The following is an 18040-nucleotide window of genomic DNA, read 5'->3' as shown; positions in this document are numbered from 1 at the left end:
ACTGCCTTCCTTTGATAATGTTGCATATGTAGTGTAGATCCTTGCTTGCGAGTACTTTGGATGAGTACTCACGGTTGCTTTGCTCCCCCTTTTCCCCCTTTCTTTCTTCTTTCTGGTTGTTGCAACCAGATGGTGGAGTCCAGGAGCCAGATGCCACCTTTGACGACTGCTGCTACCCCGAGGGTGCCTACTACCACGTGACGGACACCGACGACCAAGAGTAGTTAGGAGGCTCCCAGGCAGGAGGCCTTGCCTTTTCGATCGATGTTGCTTTTATGCTAGCCTTCTTAAGGCAAACTTGTCTAACTTATGTCTGTACTCAGATATTGTTGCTTCCGCTGACTCTTGTGTTTTCGAGCTTATGTATTCGAGCCCTCGAGGCCCCTGGCTTGTAATATAAAGCTTGTATTATTTTAATTTGTGTCTAGAGTTGTGTTGTGATATCTTCCCGTGAGTCCTTGATCTTGATCGTACACATTTGCGTGTATGATTAGTGTATGATTGAATCGAGGGCGTCACAAGTTGGTATCAGAGCCGACTGCCTGTAGGTAGCCCCCTTTCCAACTCCTTGGCCGAAGTTGAGTCTAGTCACTGAAAACTTTTACTAACATTGGCTGTGTGGCTTACGGGCCCACGTCGCCATTGGGTGGTATTAGCATCTTTTACTCCTCGTCTATACTCTGGGACTCTGAACTCTCTTCTACTCGGGTTAAACGAATTTACTAACATTAGGATCCCGTGACCACATTCACCCCGAAGTTGGATGAAGCCATAGTTATTCCTTAGAATAGCATTTTGAGTAGTGCACACCCTGTCGTGTTGACTACGGAGTGGAATCCATCGTACCTCCTTCATTATGCATGTTTTCATCATGAATGATCCTTATCTTTGCAAATGCTCAATGCTGAACTACCCCTGTTACATGTTAGCAGGATGGTTAGACCCGCTGGTCGTGGCTGTGGTGCCAACGACCCACCACCGCCTGAATTCTTTACTAGAATGAGGCAACAATTTGAGTTAACTCGCCAGTTCATGGAAGGAATGATGGCTCAGTTTCCTCGTCCGAACATGAATCAACATCCAACCCGAGTAACTCTGCAGGACTTCATGCGCCTCAACCCAACTATCTACCGCAGCTCAACTCAACCCCTTGATGCTGATGATTGGCTCCGCGACATCACATATGAAATGGAGTCTGCTAGTGTTGCCCCTGCCAGCTATGTCACCTTCGCATCTTTCTTTCTGAAGGGTCCTGCTGCTCAATGGTGGGACAGCCACAGGCGTACCCTACCTGCTGGAACGGTCATTACTTGGCCAGATTTCCAAGCTGCCTTCCGTGCCCGTTTCATTCCTCAGGGAACCATGGACAGGAAGAAGCGAGAGTTCCGCAACCTCAACCAAGGCAACAAGACTGTAGATGCTTATCAACGGGAATTTCTGGACTTGTCACGTTATGCTGAAGAAGACATTGCAACTGATGCTCGTAAGCAAGAGAAGTTTCGTGATGGACTTCACCCTGATATCAAGCTAGCATTGCTCGTTCATGACTTTGCCGACTTCGCCACCTTGGTGAACAAGGCTATTCAGGTTGAGACTGGTCTTCAGGAACACCAGGGATCCCTCAGGCGTAGCCGTGACGCCGGCCCATCTTCGGGCCCGTCAGCGCAGAAGCGCCGGATATGGATTCCCCACAGCATGTATCGTCCAACTGCACCTGCACCAAGACAGTCCTATGTTGCACCTCGTCTGCCTCCTCAACCGCAGAGGCAGCCCCTTCGGGCTGTACCACCCCAAGCTTCTGCTCCCAATCCCAATGATGGTCTGTGCTTCAAGTGTGGCCTTTCAGGTCACCGCTCCAGGAAATGCCCTCAGAATCAGAATCAGCTGGCTCTGTCTTCAACTGACCGTAACAATCAGCCCCATAACAACAATGCCAGACCTTATGGTCGTGGTCAGGCTAATCATGTTGATCTGAATGAAGCTCAAGACCAGCCTGCCACTTTGATGGGTACTCTCCTTGTGAATTCAGTACCAGCTTCTGTTTTGTTTGATTCAGGAGCATCACATTCTTTCATGTCAGAAAATTTTGCTTACGCATATGACATTCGATGCGAGCCCATGAACACTCCGATAGTGGTACGCACCCCTGCGGGCCGATGTCAAACTACCATGATTGGTCGCGACGTTCCTGTTGAAATTGAAGGGTTGGAATTCCTTGTTTCTCCCATTATTCTGGAGTCTTCCAATATTGACCTCATTTTGGGAATGGAATGGTTGAAAGCGCATACTGCCTCTATCGTTTGCGCTACCAAGGTCGTTCACCTCCTACATCCTTCAGATGAGATTGTAACCTACCATGCTCAGCTTGTTCAAAACGCTGAAGCACGACTTTATGCTTTGAATGCGTTGAACGCGGCACCTCTTGAGGGAATTGAAAAGATTCCAGTCGTTCGCGACTTCCAAGACGTATTTCTAGAAGAACTTCCAGGAATACCCCCTGCCCGGGCTGTCGAGTTCGTCATCGACTTGAAACCAGGCACTGTTCCTATTGCAAAATGACCCTACAAGATGCCACCTCATGAACTCCTTGAGCTTAAGGAGGAAATCGACAAATCTCTTCACAAGGGTTTCATTCGTCCAAGTTCCTCTGCTTGGGGAGCACCTTCTCTCTTTGTCAAGAAGAAGGACGGTACGAACCGTTTGGTCCAAGACTATCGTCCTATCAACCAAGCTACAATTCAAAACAAATATCCCCTTCCTCGGATCAATGATCTGTATGATCAACTGGCTGGTTCATCGATATTCTCTAAACTCGACTTGAGGTTGGGTTACCACCAGATCCGTGTTCGTGAAGAGGATATTCCAAAGACCGCATTTGTGACTCGTTATGGTTCTTACGAGTACACCGTCATGTCATTCGGTTTAACCAATGCTCCAGCTACTTTCTCTCGTCTGATGAACTATATATTCATGGATTACCTCGACAAGTTCGTCGTTGTCTATCTGGATGATATACTGGTATATTCGAAGAATAAAGAAGAACATGCTGAACATCTTCGTCTTGTTCTAGAGAAGCTTCGAGAGCATCAACTTTATGCCAAGTATTCCAAGTGCGAATTCTGGTTGCCCGAAGTCACCTACCTTGGTCATGTCATCTCCAGGGATGGTATTGTCGTCAACCCAAAGCGCGTTCAGGCTATTCTTGACTGGACCCCTCCGAAGACTGTCAAGCAAGTCAGAAGCTTTCTTGGACTGGCCAGCTATTGTCGCCGCTTTGTCGAGAACTTCTCCAAGATCGCCAAGCCACTGACTAATCTGCTTCACAAAGGCGTTAAGTTCGATTGGACAGACAAATGTCAGGAAAGTTTCCAGGCACTCAAGGATAAACTGACTTCTGCCCTAGTGCTTGCTCCTCCTGATTCTCGCAAGGACTTCATCATCTATTGTGACGCTTCACGTCAAGGATTAGGCTGTGTTCTAATGCAAGAGCGCAGGGTGATTGCTTATGCTTCCCGTCAAGTGCGTCCTCACGAGGAAAACTACCCGGTTCATGACCTTGAGCTTGCAGCGGTTATCTTTGCATTGAAGCTATGGCGACAGTACCTTCTCGGTAATCGTTGCGAGATCTTCACTGATCATTAGAGTCTGAAGTACCTGTTTACTCAGCCAGATCTGAACCTCCGTCAGCAGCGATGGATGGAAGCTATTGCTGACTACAACTGCGGTATATCTTATACACCTGGCAAGGTTAATGTAATGGCCGATGCCCTAAGCCGAAAGTCTTATTGCAATAATCACCAGGTCTACAAAGCTCAACCCCGCCTTTATGAAGAGCTATGCAAGCTGAACCTTCAACTAGTTCCACAGGGTTCTCTGAATAACCTTGTTTTGGAACCAACTCTTCTGAAAGCAATCAAGTCTGCTCAAGCCAAAGATGCTCATGTTGATCTGATGAAAAAGGATCTTGCCTTAGAGAAATCCAGAGATTTCTCACTTGGTGAAGATGGAACCTTATACTTCAGAGATCGCATTGTCGTACCCCGGTTCGAGCTTATGACAGAGAAGGTGATGAAAGAAGCGCATGACACCCCTCTCTCTATTCATCCGGGAAGTACCAAGATGTATCTTGACATCCGTCAGAAGTACTGGTGGTCTAAGATGAAGCAAGACATTGCTCGATATATTGAAGAATGTGACGTTTGTCGTCGCGTCAAAGCAGAACATCAGAAACCGGCTGGACTTCTACAACCGCTTCCGATTCCTGAATGGAAGTGGGATAAGATCCAAATGGACTTCGTCACTGGCCTTCCCAAGTCTCAGAAAGGTAACGATGCTATCTTTGTCGTCATCGACCAATTCTCGAAGGTTGCTGACTTTCTGCCAGTCAAGGAGACTATCACTGCTAGTCAATTGGCAACCTTGTATATCTCCCGAATTGTGTCACTCCACGGCATTCCGAAGGAGATCAGTTCAGACCGCGGCAGTATTTTCACTTCTAAGTTCTGGGATAGTTTCCAAGAGGCAATGGGAACTCATATTACCTGGAGCACTGCTTATCATCCCCAATCCCATGGCCAAGTCGAGCGAGTCAATCAAGTTCTTGAAGACATGCTTCGAGCTTGTGTTATTTCTTTCGGCAAGAAGTGGGAAGAATCTCTCCCTTATGCGGAGTTCTCTTATAACAACAGCTATCAAGCCAGCTTGAAGATGGCACCCTTTGAAGTGCTTTATGGACGTAAGTGCCGAACCCCTCTGAATTGGTCAGAAACTGGGGAACGAGCACTCATTGGTCCGGACATTATTCAACAAGCTGAAGAGCAGGTTCACATTGTCCGGGATAATCTCAAGGCGGCCCAATCCCGCCAGAAGAGCAACTATGACCGGAAACACTGGGGTTCAACTTATCAACCTGGTGAACAAGCTTATCTGCGTGTCACTCCTTCGAGAGGCACTCATCGGTTCGGAGTCAAGGGCAAGCTAGCTCCGCGCTACATTGGTCCCTTCCGTATTCTCGCCCGTCGTGGACTGGTGGCTTATCAATTGGAGTTGCCACCTCAGTTCTCTCACGTCCATGACGTCTTCCATGTGTCGCAACTTCGTCGATGCTTCAAGGATTCGGAACGTGAAGTGGATCCGGAATTGATTGAAGTTCAAGATGATCTCACTTACAAAGAGCATCTGATCTGCATTCTTGAAGAAGCTGAACGTCGAACCCGCCAGAAGGTTACCAAGTTCCTCAAGGTGCAATGGTCGAATCATACTAAAGAGGAAGCCACTTGGGAACGCGAAGATAACCTCCGGGCTGAATACCCCGACCTGTTCCCTTCTACCACTTAATTCTCGGGACGAGAATTTCTTTTAGAGGAGGAGAGTTGTAACACCCCGGTGTAATGATGCTATAGTAACCCCCGGGGTTAAGTTAATCTTTTTGCTAAACATGTGCCTGATCATTATTGTCTCAAGTTCTTTCACATTACAGTTGAATTCAAATTCAAATTTTGTGTGAAATTCAAAATGCTCAGACATGAAAACAAAAATGTTCATCATGTGCCAAATAATCCACAACTAATATTGGTGGTGAACCAACATTTTTGCAAAAGGTTTAAGTGGCCTAAGCTACTTAAAACAATGGCCTAAGCAATAAATTAAATGCCTTTTTAATTTATAAAATTGGCATTCTTTTTCTAAAGTCTCACAATATTTTCGTGGCAGTGCAATATACTTCTTTGAAATTATTTTGTCCAATGGCATAATTTTTTGCAAAGTCTTTATTGGCTAAAAGAAAAAGAAAAGAAAATGCAAAAGTTGTTTACAAAAAAGGAAAGGAAAACCCCCCTGCCCCTGGGCCTAAGGCCGCAGAGACAGGCCCAGCTGGCCGTCGGCCCACCCCAGCCGGCCCACTCCCCCTTTCCTGTCGCTCTCCCCCCTCCTCTTGTTCCTCCGATCGGGCGAGGCAGAGCGCGCCCGTCCCCGCTGGACCCGCCTCACCGGCGTCGCCCGAGCGAGGGGATAAGGCTTGCGCCTCCTCGCCTCCTCGATCCCCGCCTCCACTTGCACCACCCACTCCGCTCTCTCCCTCACTCTCCAGATCCCCTCCCCACCTCAACCGAGCGCCGCCGTCGCCATGGCTGTGCCGTAGCCGCGGCCACCGCCTACCCTGCGCCTCACCAGAAGGTCCAGGAGGCTCGCCGTCGACGCCTCCTTCGACTACCTCACCGGAACGAGGCGGGGAAGCCCCATCAGCGTCGCCATCGTCCTGTCTTCCCCAACGGTCCCTGCCACCACTCGTCGGCGATTCGTCGCCCCTAGCACCGGCCCGACCTCCCTCTGCGCTCCCGTTCACTCACGGGGCCTCCTTGCGCCCGCACGGTGAGCACCGCACGTCCTCCCCCTGCCTTCCCCTCGTTCTGCTGCGCATAACGTCGCCGCCATGGACGACCGAGCTCAGCTCCACCGTGCCACTCATCGTCGTCGCTTCCATCGATGCCAAGGCCGTCCGAGCACACCATCGTGCTCGGGGCACTCCAGCGGTGCAGCCTAACGCTTTAGATCGCTGGTGAGCGTGCTAGTTCTTCGTTTTCGCCGAGCTACCGTAGACCACCGCCGCCGGCGACCTTGCAGCTCCCTGTTCCGGCCATCTCCGGTCGGTCCAGTGGCACCACTCGACGGGCGACAACTTCAGCGTTCGAAAACAAGTGAAAATGCGTGATTTGGTGTTCTGTAGCGAAGATCCGAGCCTCTCCGGCGGACTCGCCGTCGCGGAGAGCTCGCCGGCGCAACTCCGGCGCCGGCCGCCGACGTGGCCGACCTGGGACCACCCCCAGGGTCGCTGCCAGCGGGCCCTAAGGCCCCAAGTTGACCGGGTTGACCCAGTCAACTGCTGACTGGGCAGCCCATTACCACTGACGTGTAGGCCCCACCACATAATTAAGCTAATTAAAATGGTTTTATAATTAAAAGTAATTAGTTTAGCTAATTAGTCACTGACATGTGGGGCCTAATTGCTAATTAACCCCCCTGTTAATTTAATATAACCCACTGTTAGCCCTTTGTCTATGACATGTGGGACCCGTTGGTCAGTTTGACCTGGTCAGCGAGTCTGTTGACTGCTGACGTCATCAGCACGTCATGCTGACGTCATTTTATCCTTTCTGTTAATTTAAATAAATCCAGAAAATGGTTTAATCTTTAAAAATTCATAGAAAATAAACCGTAACTCAGATGAAAATGTTTTCTATATGAAAGTTGCTCAGAAAAATCCAACGAATCTGAAAATGCGGTCCGTTCAGCTGTCACATGCCTCTAGCATGCTGAACATGGAACTTTCCCCCTCCGGTCATCTGTCTGACACAGGTCCGGAACCGGGAACACCTTCCCGGTTGAATTCCCCCTTCACCTATAACGTCTAGGACCGCGTTAGAGCATGCTTAGCGCTACGTATCGTCATGTCATGCTTAGTGTTACCTCTGTTTGCTATGTATTTACTGTTTCTTCCCCCTCTTCTCTCCGGTAGACCCCGAGGCCGCTGATGCCCCGGTGATCGACTACGTCGTCGACAATGACCCCTCCTTGCCAGATCAACCAGGCAAGCCCCCCCTTTGATCATCCCGATATCGCCCATTCCATTCTCTCATGCTTGCATTAGATTTTGCTATTGTTATTGTTTGCTCCTATTCTGATGCATAGCCTCCTTTTGTAACCTGCTTATTGTTACCTTACCGGCTTATCCTAAACTGCTTAGAATAGGTTGGTTAGTGATCCATCAGTGACCCCCACCTTGTCCTTGTTGCCCCTGCTTCATCATTGAAGACCCGATCAACGGGATTGAAGACCAGGACCCGACACCTCACGTCACATCACGTCCCTTCGTTGCTCGACTCTGCAGTGTCACTATTGAGTGCCGAGGGTGAGACCTCTACAGCACTTCTGATGTTAACCTGTAGTGTAGCTATTCGGTCGTGGTCATCGAGGGTGATTTCCTCCTTAACCACTTCCGATACGGCTCTGTCGAGCAACCCCTCAAGTGTGAACCTCGAGGGTGATTCCTCTATGTTCACCTTGATGATTACATTGAGTGGAACCCCCCGGGGGTGATTCCTTGGGTTTTCCTCTTGATGTTTGGACACACGGATACTTGGACTTTACAACTGTTACTTGGAAAGTGATGTGGAGACGGGTTGACCTGGAGGGTGCCCGCGAGATAATTACGAGGCGTGGCCGGGCATTCTTGGTCCTTGCCGCAAGTCCTCGAGACGGGGCAACGGGGTCACATCTTTCGTGAGTCTCTGCTTGTTACCGCGCATTCCTAATCCACTACGATTTGGATATTTGATCCGAGGGGCCTCTGGCCTGATAGCACTAACCATCACGTGGGCATAGTATGGGCGTTCTGCGTCGTATACATCAGCCAAAGCTTAATAAACGTCAGCGACTGAGTGGCGCGCGCCGGGTTGGACTGCGCAAGCGCCTGCCTTGTTGAAGGAGGTAGCTAGGTCTGCTCACCGGCTGCGTACGCAACGTGCAGGAGTTTTCGGGGAGATGGCCCATGACCCCTGGGGGCATAGGTTTAGTCCGGCGTGCTGACCTCTCTGTTAAGTCTAGGTCGGGTTGCGGCGTATTGTTTGGTCGAGGCCGGGCATGACCCTGGAAAGTGTGTCCGGCCGGAGTCAATCGAGCGTGGTGGGTAAGTTGGTGCACCCCTGCAGGGAAGAACTAATCTATGCATAGCCTGTCCTACGGTAACGGACACTTGGAGTTGTATCCCGATCGATACAACTAGAACTGGAAACTTGTGATGAGAACTGGATGGTGATGAGGATTTGATTGTGATGATAACTGGATAGTATGGCTCTGGGATTTCTTTCTCGCAGGGAGTCGAGAAAGGATCTCCGGCCGAGGTTGATAACACCACTGCTACTTTACTTTATGCTACTCTACTCCCTCCTGTTGCTGCAAGATGGTGGGTTCGAGAAGATGCTAGTCTTCGATAGGACTAGGCCTTCCCTCTATTCTGGCATTTCTGCAGCCCAGTCCACATATACTGCCTTCCTTTGATAATGTTGCATATGTAGTGTAGATCCTTGCTTGCGAGTACTTTGGATGAGTACTCACGGTTGCTTTGCTCCCCCTTTCCCCCCTTCCCTTCTTCTTTCTGGTTGTTGCAACCAGATGGTGGAGTCCAGGAGCCAGATGCCACCTTTGACGACTGCTGCTACCCCGAGGGTGCCTACTACCACGTGATGGACGCCGACGACCAAGAGTAGTTAGGAGGCTCCCAGGCAGGAGGCCTTGCCTTTTCGATCGATGTTGCTTTTATGCTAGCCTTCTTAAGGCAAACTTGTCTAACTTATGTCTGTACTCAGATATTGTTGCTTCCGCTGACTCTTGTGTTTTCGAGCTTATGTATTCGAGCCCTCGAGGCCCCTGGCTTGTAATATAAAGCTTGTATTATTTTAATTTGTGTCTAGAGTTGTGTTGTGATATCTTCCCGTGAGTCCTTGATCTTGATCGTACACATTTGCGTGTATGATTAGTGTATGATTGAATCGAGGGCGTCACAGTGGGACATCCAGCATCCAGGCCGTGTCATGCAAGAAAATGGAGTGGTAGTTGAAGCCACGTGATGTGCATCTTAGGTTAAACTGTAAATAGAATCTTACTACTCTTTAGTAACTCCAAAAGCGGCCACCGAAGATCTTTATTGGATTTTTTTTTCATCACCAGCACGTCGAGGTGAAAGATGTGCAGGTTCAGTGGGTCCTCTTGTGTTTTCACTGACATGTGGGACCGCATGTGAGCAAATAGACACTGCGCGCGTCTGCTGGCTGGATAAAAAGAGAGATGAAGGAGGGCTGAGCATGGACTCCAGGAAATTTGTTCTACATAACCAGCACCTTGATATAGGCTCAATATAGTGGGGTGGCATGGGCCATAACTAGCATTCACATCTACCAGTACGACACACGCCACCCACAAGAGTCCCATCCAACACCAATTTTCTTGGAGTCCATGCCACAACCATCTCTTCTCCCTCCTGTTTTCTCAGCCATCGCACGGTGGGAGGGGTGGGGGTTTGCCGATAGTCGGTTTGCTCAACTGCGGTCCCACTTGTAAGTGAAAATGCAACGCAGCATGCATTCCCCCTTGAGCGGCGTGCCGGACCAACCGTGTGGGGGTGCGACGTACGCGAACACGGCAGGATTTTCCTTTTGAACTTGTAACTTGTAAAATTTGGTTCTGCTCCATGGCGCGATCAATAGATAGAAATAACGATTTTCCCTAGAGTAATGAGAAGTTTGGTTCTGGTGCGGTTCATGCATGGAGTACGTATGAAAATTATGAAGTTGATGCGAAAGGCAAGATAATTACTAGTAGTACCATATACTACTACATGGATTTGACGGAAAGATAAAGATACATACAGATCCATCAACGACATCCTCACGCCCTAGTGCGCCGGGTCACCAACCAACGTGTGAGGAGGAGCGGCATTGGCGGCGAGCTCAACGTGCTTCTGAATAATGCCGTCCGAGGTTGCCCTGCGGGTCAAGAAGGCCAGCGACCTATCATCCTCCTCTGGCACATAGTAGTCCTTGTGGATGATTTGCGCGTAGACGTGGGTGATTATGTCGACGGTGTCTTGCTGCCCTAGGCGCTGCGCGGCGAGCGCGACCTCGAGGTGGACATTCTCCGGCGCGACGGCGGGCAGTCGCAGGGCCACCAGTGCATCGAAGAGGTTTTCACCATAGAGGACATTGAGGGTGGCGGGCATCACAGAGCCTGGGCGCGTGGGCTGGAGGCGTACGTCAAGGTCGTCCACGAGCTTCTTGATGATGGTGAACTTGTCGAGGAAGCCGACGAGGACCTTGTCGAACAAGGAGACGAAGCTGTCGTCCAAACTGCCTCTGGCCCTGGCAGCCTCAAGCATGACCTGGAGACGTTCCTCGGTGCCGGGCCGCATGCCGATGTCATGGACCATCTGGCACAGTCGGATGATGCTAGCGCTCATCGCCTCCATGGGTCTAGCTCCTAGTCAACTAATCTTGTGATTGGAGTGATCACTCTTGCCCTTGGTTAGGGTGCGTAGGTGCGTAGGATTTCGTAGATTGGACTGGCGAGGAGCCTTTATATGAGAAGTGCAGACTGCGTTGCACTCACGTGTGTGTTGGCCATCTACTCCTCGGCCCTCTACTGCACCTGCCTTTGGCTGTATGACAGGTGGGACAGCCACCTGTTGGGCCCACGAGTCATTCACCCAAATGCAGGTGCAGTAAGTCAATGAAGCTGCGTCCCCCTCCGTCCCAAAACACTTAGGCACGGTACATTAACTCCCTCCTCGTTTCTTATTTCGTGACATATCAACTAATGAGAGATGTGGACCGTGCATGCTTTTAATGACTTGAGACTACCAAACATGACATGTAGTGTTTAGTTCATTGCATGTAATCCTATTAATTAGCAAAAAGACATTAAGTTCTCTCGCTTTCCCCTTCGTCTTGGTCATGGTGCACAACCTAAGAGCATGGTTAATACTTAATAACATAGCCAGCTGCTGGCTATATGATGTTGCCATGTCATAGTAGAGCCATCACTTGTAGCCAGTCATACAATAAGGTTAGCTATAAGGCTGCCTATAAGAGTACTACTTTTTCTCATCTTCTATCTCTCTTTCTCAATATTTATTGTATATCGGCCTAGGAATCCGCATATAGCTAGGCTCTTGCATGAGAGCCCACTCCTCTTTTTCACTTGCTCTAAGATGACTTAGACTAGCCATAGTGGGAGTAACTCCAGCAGTAACATCGAGTCCAACTCAACAAATTTGCTTATGTGGCAATGAGTTAATGATGAGAGAGGTAGTTTGAGTAACTTAGCTAGTTATTACTGTAACATCACATGTCCAAATGCAAATGAGTTTATAACCTAATAAATGAGGCTTTGCATGTTACCATACTTATGTTACTACCCACTATGAAAGGTGGTACTAGTGTATGTTACTCTTCATTGTGGCTAGTCATACACCTAGACAGAGGGAGTAGTCTCAAGTCATTGGATGCATACGCACCCCACGTCTCGTATTTGTATTGGGTGATTTCTTTTTTCATGGCAAGAAACAGGGAACGAGGTGGGTAGTTAATGCACCGCACCTAAAAGTTTTGGGATTACTATTTGGTTTTCGTAACGTGACTAATGCACCAGTACGGAGGGAGTACAATAGTAGTCTTTGATTGTAATTTTTTATTGGTAGCTTACAAAGCTGAGCACTCGGTGAGTACAATAGTAGTCTGATTGATGAGACATCAGATTTGAGCCATCTACTGGAAGGAATAAAACAATACACCATGTATTTATTTATAGAGGAGTACTACATTTTTTGTGACATGCATTACTAGATATTGCTAGTCAAATACTAAATCCAGATGGACGTGGTAGTACTACTAAATCCAGACGGTGGTGCTAGTACTAGTAGTAGTACTACCAATGTAGTAGCACTGTACTACCCGTTTGTCAAATTATTACGTGCTGCTCATCGCAGTGAAGTGACAAGACCATGCGCCGGAGATGACACCTGAGTATAGGTGCCGTGTTTTGCATAACACATAAGTCAGCCTCACCGTCTGCAGTCACTATCATCATGGCTATAGAGCTAGCCTGCTTACAACTAGCCGTGTTTGACATAATTTCCCGTGTGTCGATGCCCGTGCATTGCATGAAACACCAAGATTGGGGGTGGACCGCGCCAGCAGCGACCATCGCACCAGATTTTTCCATGGCCTTCTAGATGTGGCGGGAGGAGATAAGGCTGATTGTGAGAGAGAAGGAGTTGTTTGTAAATAGGGAACAAGTGCGGGCATCTTTTTGCAAAACTAGAGAAGTTTGGTTTGTATGCGTCAGATCTAGATCCGACGGCTATTAGTGAAAGATAGCAGGCACAACATCATCACCAACTCAGGACCTCTTTGATTCGCAGGATTTTGAAAACGCAGGAATAGGACACGACATTATTACAAGTTTCAAACTGATATTACAAATGTTAGGAGTAATGCTGCACCTACGAAGAGGGAATCTAGGAAGTTTACGTAAGAACTTTCGTTACTTTAGGTGGATGCAGCATTATCGTACAAACTAAAATCCACCGCCCTGACAAGTCACTAGTGGGCAAATAAATTTTCGAGTCTCTGGCCACTTGATGTTTCAAAAACAAATTCAGCTTCTGTGGAGACTTTGTAATTTAGGCTTAGATGCTTGCGGTGATCAGCATGCCATTCATTGTTGCACCAGAGAACGCCAAACCTCATTACCTTGAGCACACTTGCCTCAAGAACAAAGAACCTGGCCAATTTAATCTCAGATGTGCTGCCTCGATAGTCGATGAAATCAATTTCTCTAAGATGGTGATCAAGGCATTCGATGAGATTGTTATAGTGCGGCGCATTTTCCACTTTTGGGTCTTTTTTTATCTGCAAAAGAAGAGAACATATTAGAGCAGCTGGCTGTATAAGATTGTTGTGTCATCAAGAGGTACCAATATCATTCGCTCATACGATAGGGTTGGCTGGCTAGTGATATTTTTTCACTCTATCTCTCTTTCTCTTTCCTCTCATTTACCTAGGAGCACGTGAAGAGCTTGGGCATTTGTTGCCTTCCACTATGTGGCCGATGCCATATTTCTCAAAAGTATGCCACATAATACACATCGATGTCAAATCAAAAGATTTTGGCACCGCTCTCGCGATGTGAGAGAGTTGGCACCGCTGTGCACATAGACCCACATGTATAAACAAATCAATCAAACCAACTACACCAGCCTCTCACTCTCCCAAACAAGTGTTTTTTTTATTGCCTCGGTCCTCTCTCTCTCTCCCACGCAAGTGTTTTTTCATTGCGTGAGTTAATTTGGTGCCGGAGCAAAGTAGGTGATCCAAATTGGGGCACCATGTGAGCAATGGAGGGGCATCATTGCCAAATGCATCACAAGCGAATTTGGCACGTGTTTTGGCCTACATAGTGGAGGGGCGTTATAGCCCACTTTTGTACTACCTCGTATTTAGTGTAAAATTTTGACCACAGATTTACCTAAGATGCCAGATGGCAGATTCAGGCATATTGTTGTTCTACTTTGTAAGGTCCTCGAGAATAATCAATAAAATGGCCGCGTGCATCTCCTAGATGCAGAGGCCGGGGGTCATCCTCCTTTTCTAAAAAAATAGATATACCTAAGAAAATGCCAATGCATGTCACCAAAAATTATATCATTTGAAATTATGTTCAAATACGAATCCAACGATATAATTTTTAGTGACATGCATTAACATTTTGTCAGTTAAATTTATGGTCAAATTTTGATACTACAAAATAGGAAGAGTAAACCAGGACGGAGGTAGTACTTGATCTTAGGGTAACCATAGAGTTACTAGTCTAAGTTACTTTCCACTATGACTATCCTGGGCTACTATAGTAGTACAACAAAAAAACGATGCATGTGATCACGTGGGAAAAAAATACTAAAAACATTTCTTTTGGTGCAGTGCGTAGATGCAGTTTTGAACACTACACTTGTCATCGTAATTTGGGAAAATTACGAAAAAAATTGAACTACGTTGTGATTACTGTTTACTAATAGGAAAGAAGTTTCACCTTGATGAGTAGCTTCTTCGTGCACGGAAAGCATGTAAGGAATCCAACAACTTGATCAAGATTGGGTCTGATAGATTTTATTGCCAAGATCTTCACTGTGCGCATAGACTCGGTGAAGCTTGTGGGAATCATTTTCTGGAAGACGGTCGTAAATACATCAAGAAGAAATTTAAAAATGTGAATTTCAAGAAGACAGAGAAGAAAATGAGTGTTGTACCTGAACAATTACGGATCCAATAAAGAGTTTGGAGTATTTGGCAGACGGGTACACAAACACTGTCAATTTCGGCGCGTCAATGACCCTGATTTTTGTTGGACCTTCTAGATCAGATACAAGCAATCTCTCAAGAAAAGGCGCATTCTCAATGACCATAACGTGGAACAGCTGGAGTGATCTGTTCCCAATTGATGTCTTGTTGCGGGGCCAGCAAGACACATAAATCCATCGGAGATTCGTCTAGGCGATGTGGAGGCTAATGAACCCGTGGATCTGCTCAATACGAAGGTACTCGAGCGCAATACAGCTGCGGATCAGGTGCTCCATAGCCTGCTTTGAGATGCCAACGTCGAAGAGGTCGAGCTGCTTGAGTTGAGGGAGAAGAAGGGCGGGTGCAACATTAATCTGGGGAAGATAGCAGGAGCTGAAGCTGGTGCGGCGCAGCGTTGGCGTGACACGGAGTGCGGACAGCGGCAGAGAGCGACATCGTCCATCTTCAAAGCCGAGCTCCTCGAGCTCATCTAGGGCGGGGCATAAGAACCACTCGCCGAACTTGCTTGGACCTTGCAGTTGGTACTGAACATGCAGATGTCAAGGCGTCTGGCTGGCCCAGGGTGCGATGAAAGGATCTTGAAGACTCCAGCCATGCGTTTGCAATCCCCATCACAGAAGCACCTGTCGACCGTGAGGTTGAGGGGGACGCGGCGCCAGAGGGGGTGCCACTGCCGGGAGAGCAGGGCGGTCCGCACGGCAGATTTGGTGGGGAGAAGGCCGATGATGACGAGCAACATGTCATCGGGGAGGCTGCCGATGAAGTCCAGGCCCGCCGGATGCAGTTTTGGCTCGAGCCGCCTCCGCTTGTTGGTTGCCTCGCCGTCCATCTCAACCAGCAGCGACGCCGGTGCACATGTGTGCTGGTGTGTGTTGTGTGCTGGCCTGCTGGGTGTGTGCGAGTGCGTCCTTCTGTGCGTGCCGCCGCGCAGTGGTGAATTCTGTGCGAGTGCGTCCTTCACGCGGAAGAAGTGTGTCCTCAATGCGCCCTCAATTTACTAGCATGCGGGGTGCTACCCCGAGTGATTTCAACTTTGTTTACTTCCCCGCATGTCAGATGGGCCTCTAGTTTACTTGTTTTCACCCACTGCCACATGGGCCAGCACATGAACATAGAGAACACGAGCTGACAAGGCAACATGTGGACTGGTTGACTGGTCAACTAAACAATATACGGAGCTATACGCTAACACAATGAGCGTATAATCCACCGGTATAGAGAGTTCAGTGAGAGGGGAGGCCCATGAGAGATAGCAGAGAGAGAAAGAGCTACTCCCTCTGTTTAATAATGTAGTGCCAACATTTTTTTAAGTCAAACTTTTGAAACTTTGACCAAGTTTATAAAGAAATTACTTATATCTACAATACCAAAGATAAATGATAGTATGAAGTAAGTACATGTTGTGATGAATCTAATGATCATTCCATATGTAAAGGTTTTTCTCCACATATACCTGGTCAAACTTTTATGAGGTTTGACTTTTCAAAACATCCATATGCTTATGGATGTGAGAGAGTCCCTAACTAGAGAGAGAGAGTGAAATAGAAAGAGCGAGTGAAAAAAGTGTGTGTGCGTGTGTGAAAGAGACATGGACAACACAGGATAAAAGTAGAGAAAAGGTGTGTGTGTCTTATGCAAACATATCACACATGCATCTTCGACAACGGAAGCAAGGTGAGGAGATAGTGTGTGGTTGTGTGAAACCGAGGGAGAAAGACCCCTAGCATATGGCCAAGAGGGTTCTGACAAACAAGGGAGAGAGGTCGAGAGAGACGTACGGAGAAAATGCAAACATGGGGAGGAGAGAGAGTGTATGTTTGTCATAGAGAGATCCCCTGGAGATCATGATGGGACTACATGGGTGGGAGATCGAGTGACAAGGTGTGTGCGTGATAGAAGATACCCCGAGAGATATCGAGATAGACGTATGGATGGAAGGAGACAATACGTGTGTTCCAGATGGCTAGTGAGAGATAATCATACTTAGGGGGGAGTGCATGCGCCTATAATGGAGTGAGGGATTATGGTACTTATGGGGGTGCGTGTCACATAGAGAGAGAACAAGGGTGAAGAGTGTTGGATGGGTCTATATGTAGCGTGAGCGAGACATGTGTATGTTGAACCAGGGAGATATAAAGTTTGAGAGAGATAGAGGAGCCCTGATAAGGCTGAGTGGTGTGTCAGATAGCTGAGAGGGGGAAAGAGATATTCCATCTGCTCGATAATGCAGTGCATGTAAATTTTTTAGAAGTTGAACTTTGGAAACTTTGATCAGGTTTACGCAAATGTTACTTATATCTACAATACCAAAGATAAGAAACTACATCTCATGATGAATCTAATGGTATATGTTTGTCGTTCTAGATGTAAATGTTTTTCTCCATGTACATGGTCCAACTTTGTGATGTTTGACTTTTCAATAAATCTATATGCTATGGACCGAAGAGAGTGCCTAAGTCGAGAGAGATCAAGTGCGTGCGAAGGAGAATTAGTGAGTGTGCAAAAAGAGTATGTGTGTGAAAGGGAAAGGGACAACAAACGATAAATTAGAGAGAGTGTGTGTTTTTCGTTTCTTATGCAAACATATCACGCATGCATCTCCGAGATAGAAAAGAGAGGTGAGGAGATACACAAAGATAGCTAGTGCGTGATTGTTTGCAATGGAGAGAGACAACCCTATATCACATGTCTAATAGAGGTCTGGCCAACAAGGAACAAAGGTCGAGAGGGACACATGGAGAACATGGACGCATGGGGAGGGGGAGAGGGTGTGTTTGTGATAGAGAGATCCCCTCGAGATCGTAAGGGGGCTATATGGGTGGGAGATTGAGGGAGGTGCGTGCACGATAGAAGATGCCCCAAGAGAAATCGAGATAGACCATGCACATGTTTGTGATGGAGACTAAGATTAGCTAGTCATACACATATAAGGGGGGGACTTCGTGTGCCTACATTTGAGTGAGAGACCATCATACTTGGCTAGGCATGAGATTGTGTGTGTGTGCGTGTGAGATGGAGAGAGAACGAGGGAGGGAGATAGAGTTTTAGATGGGTCTATCGAGTGTGAGTGAGATATGCATGTGTATGTGTGACCCAGGTAGATGGAGAGTTTGAGAGAGAGAGAGAGGGAAGAG

This window comes from Triticum aestivum, chromosome 1A (assembly GCF_018294505.1).
Source record: "Triticum aestivum cultivar Chinese Spring chromosome 1A, IWGSC CS RefSeq v2.1, whole genome shotgun sequence".
NCBI classification, from domain to species: Eukaryota; Viridiplantae; Streptophyta; class Magnoliopsida; order Poales; family Poaceae; genus Triticum; species Triticum aestivum.
Note: the sequence above shows the minus strand (reverse complement) of the source record.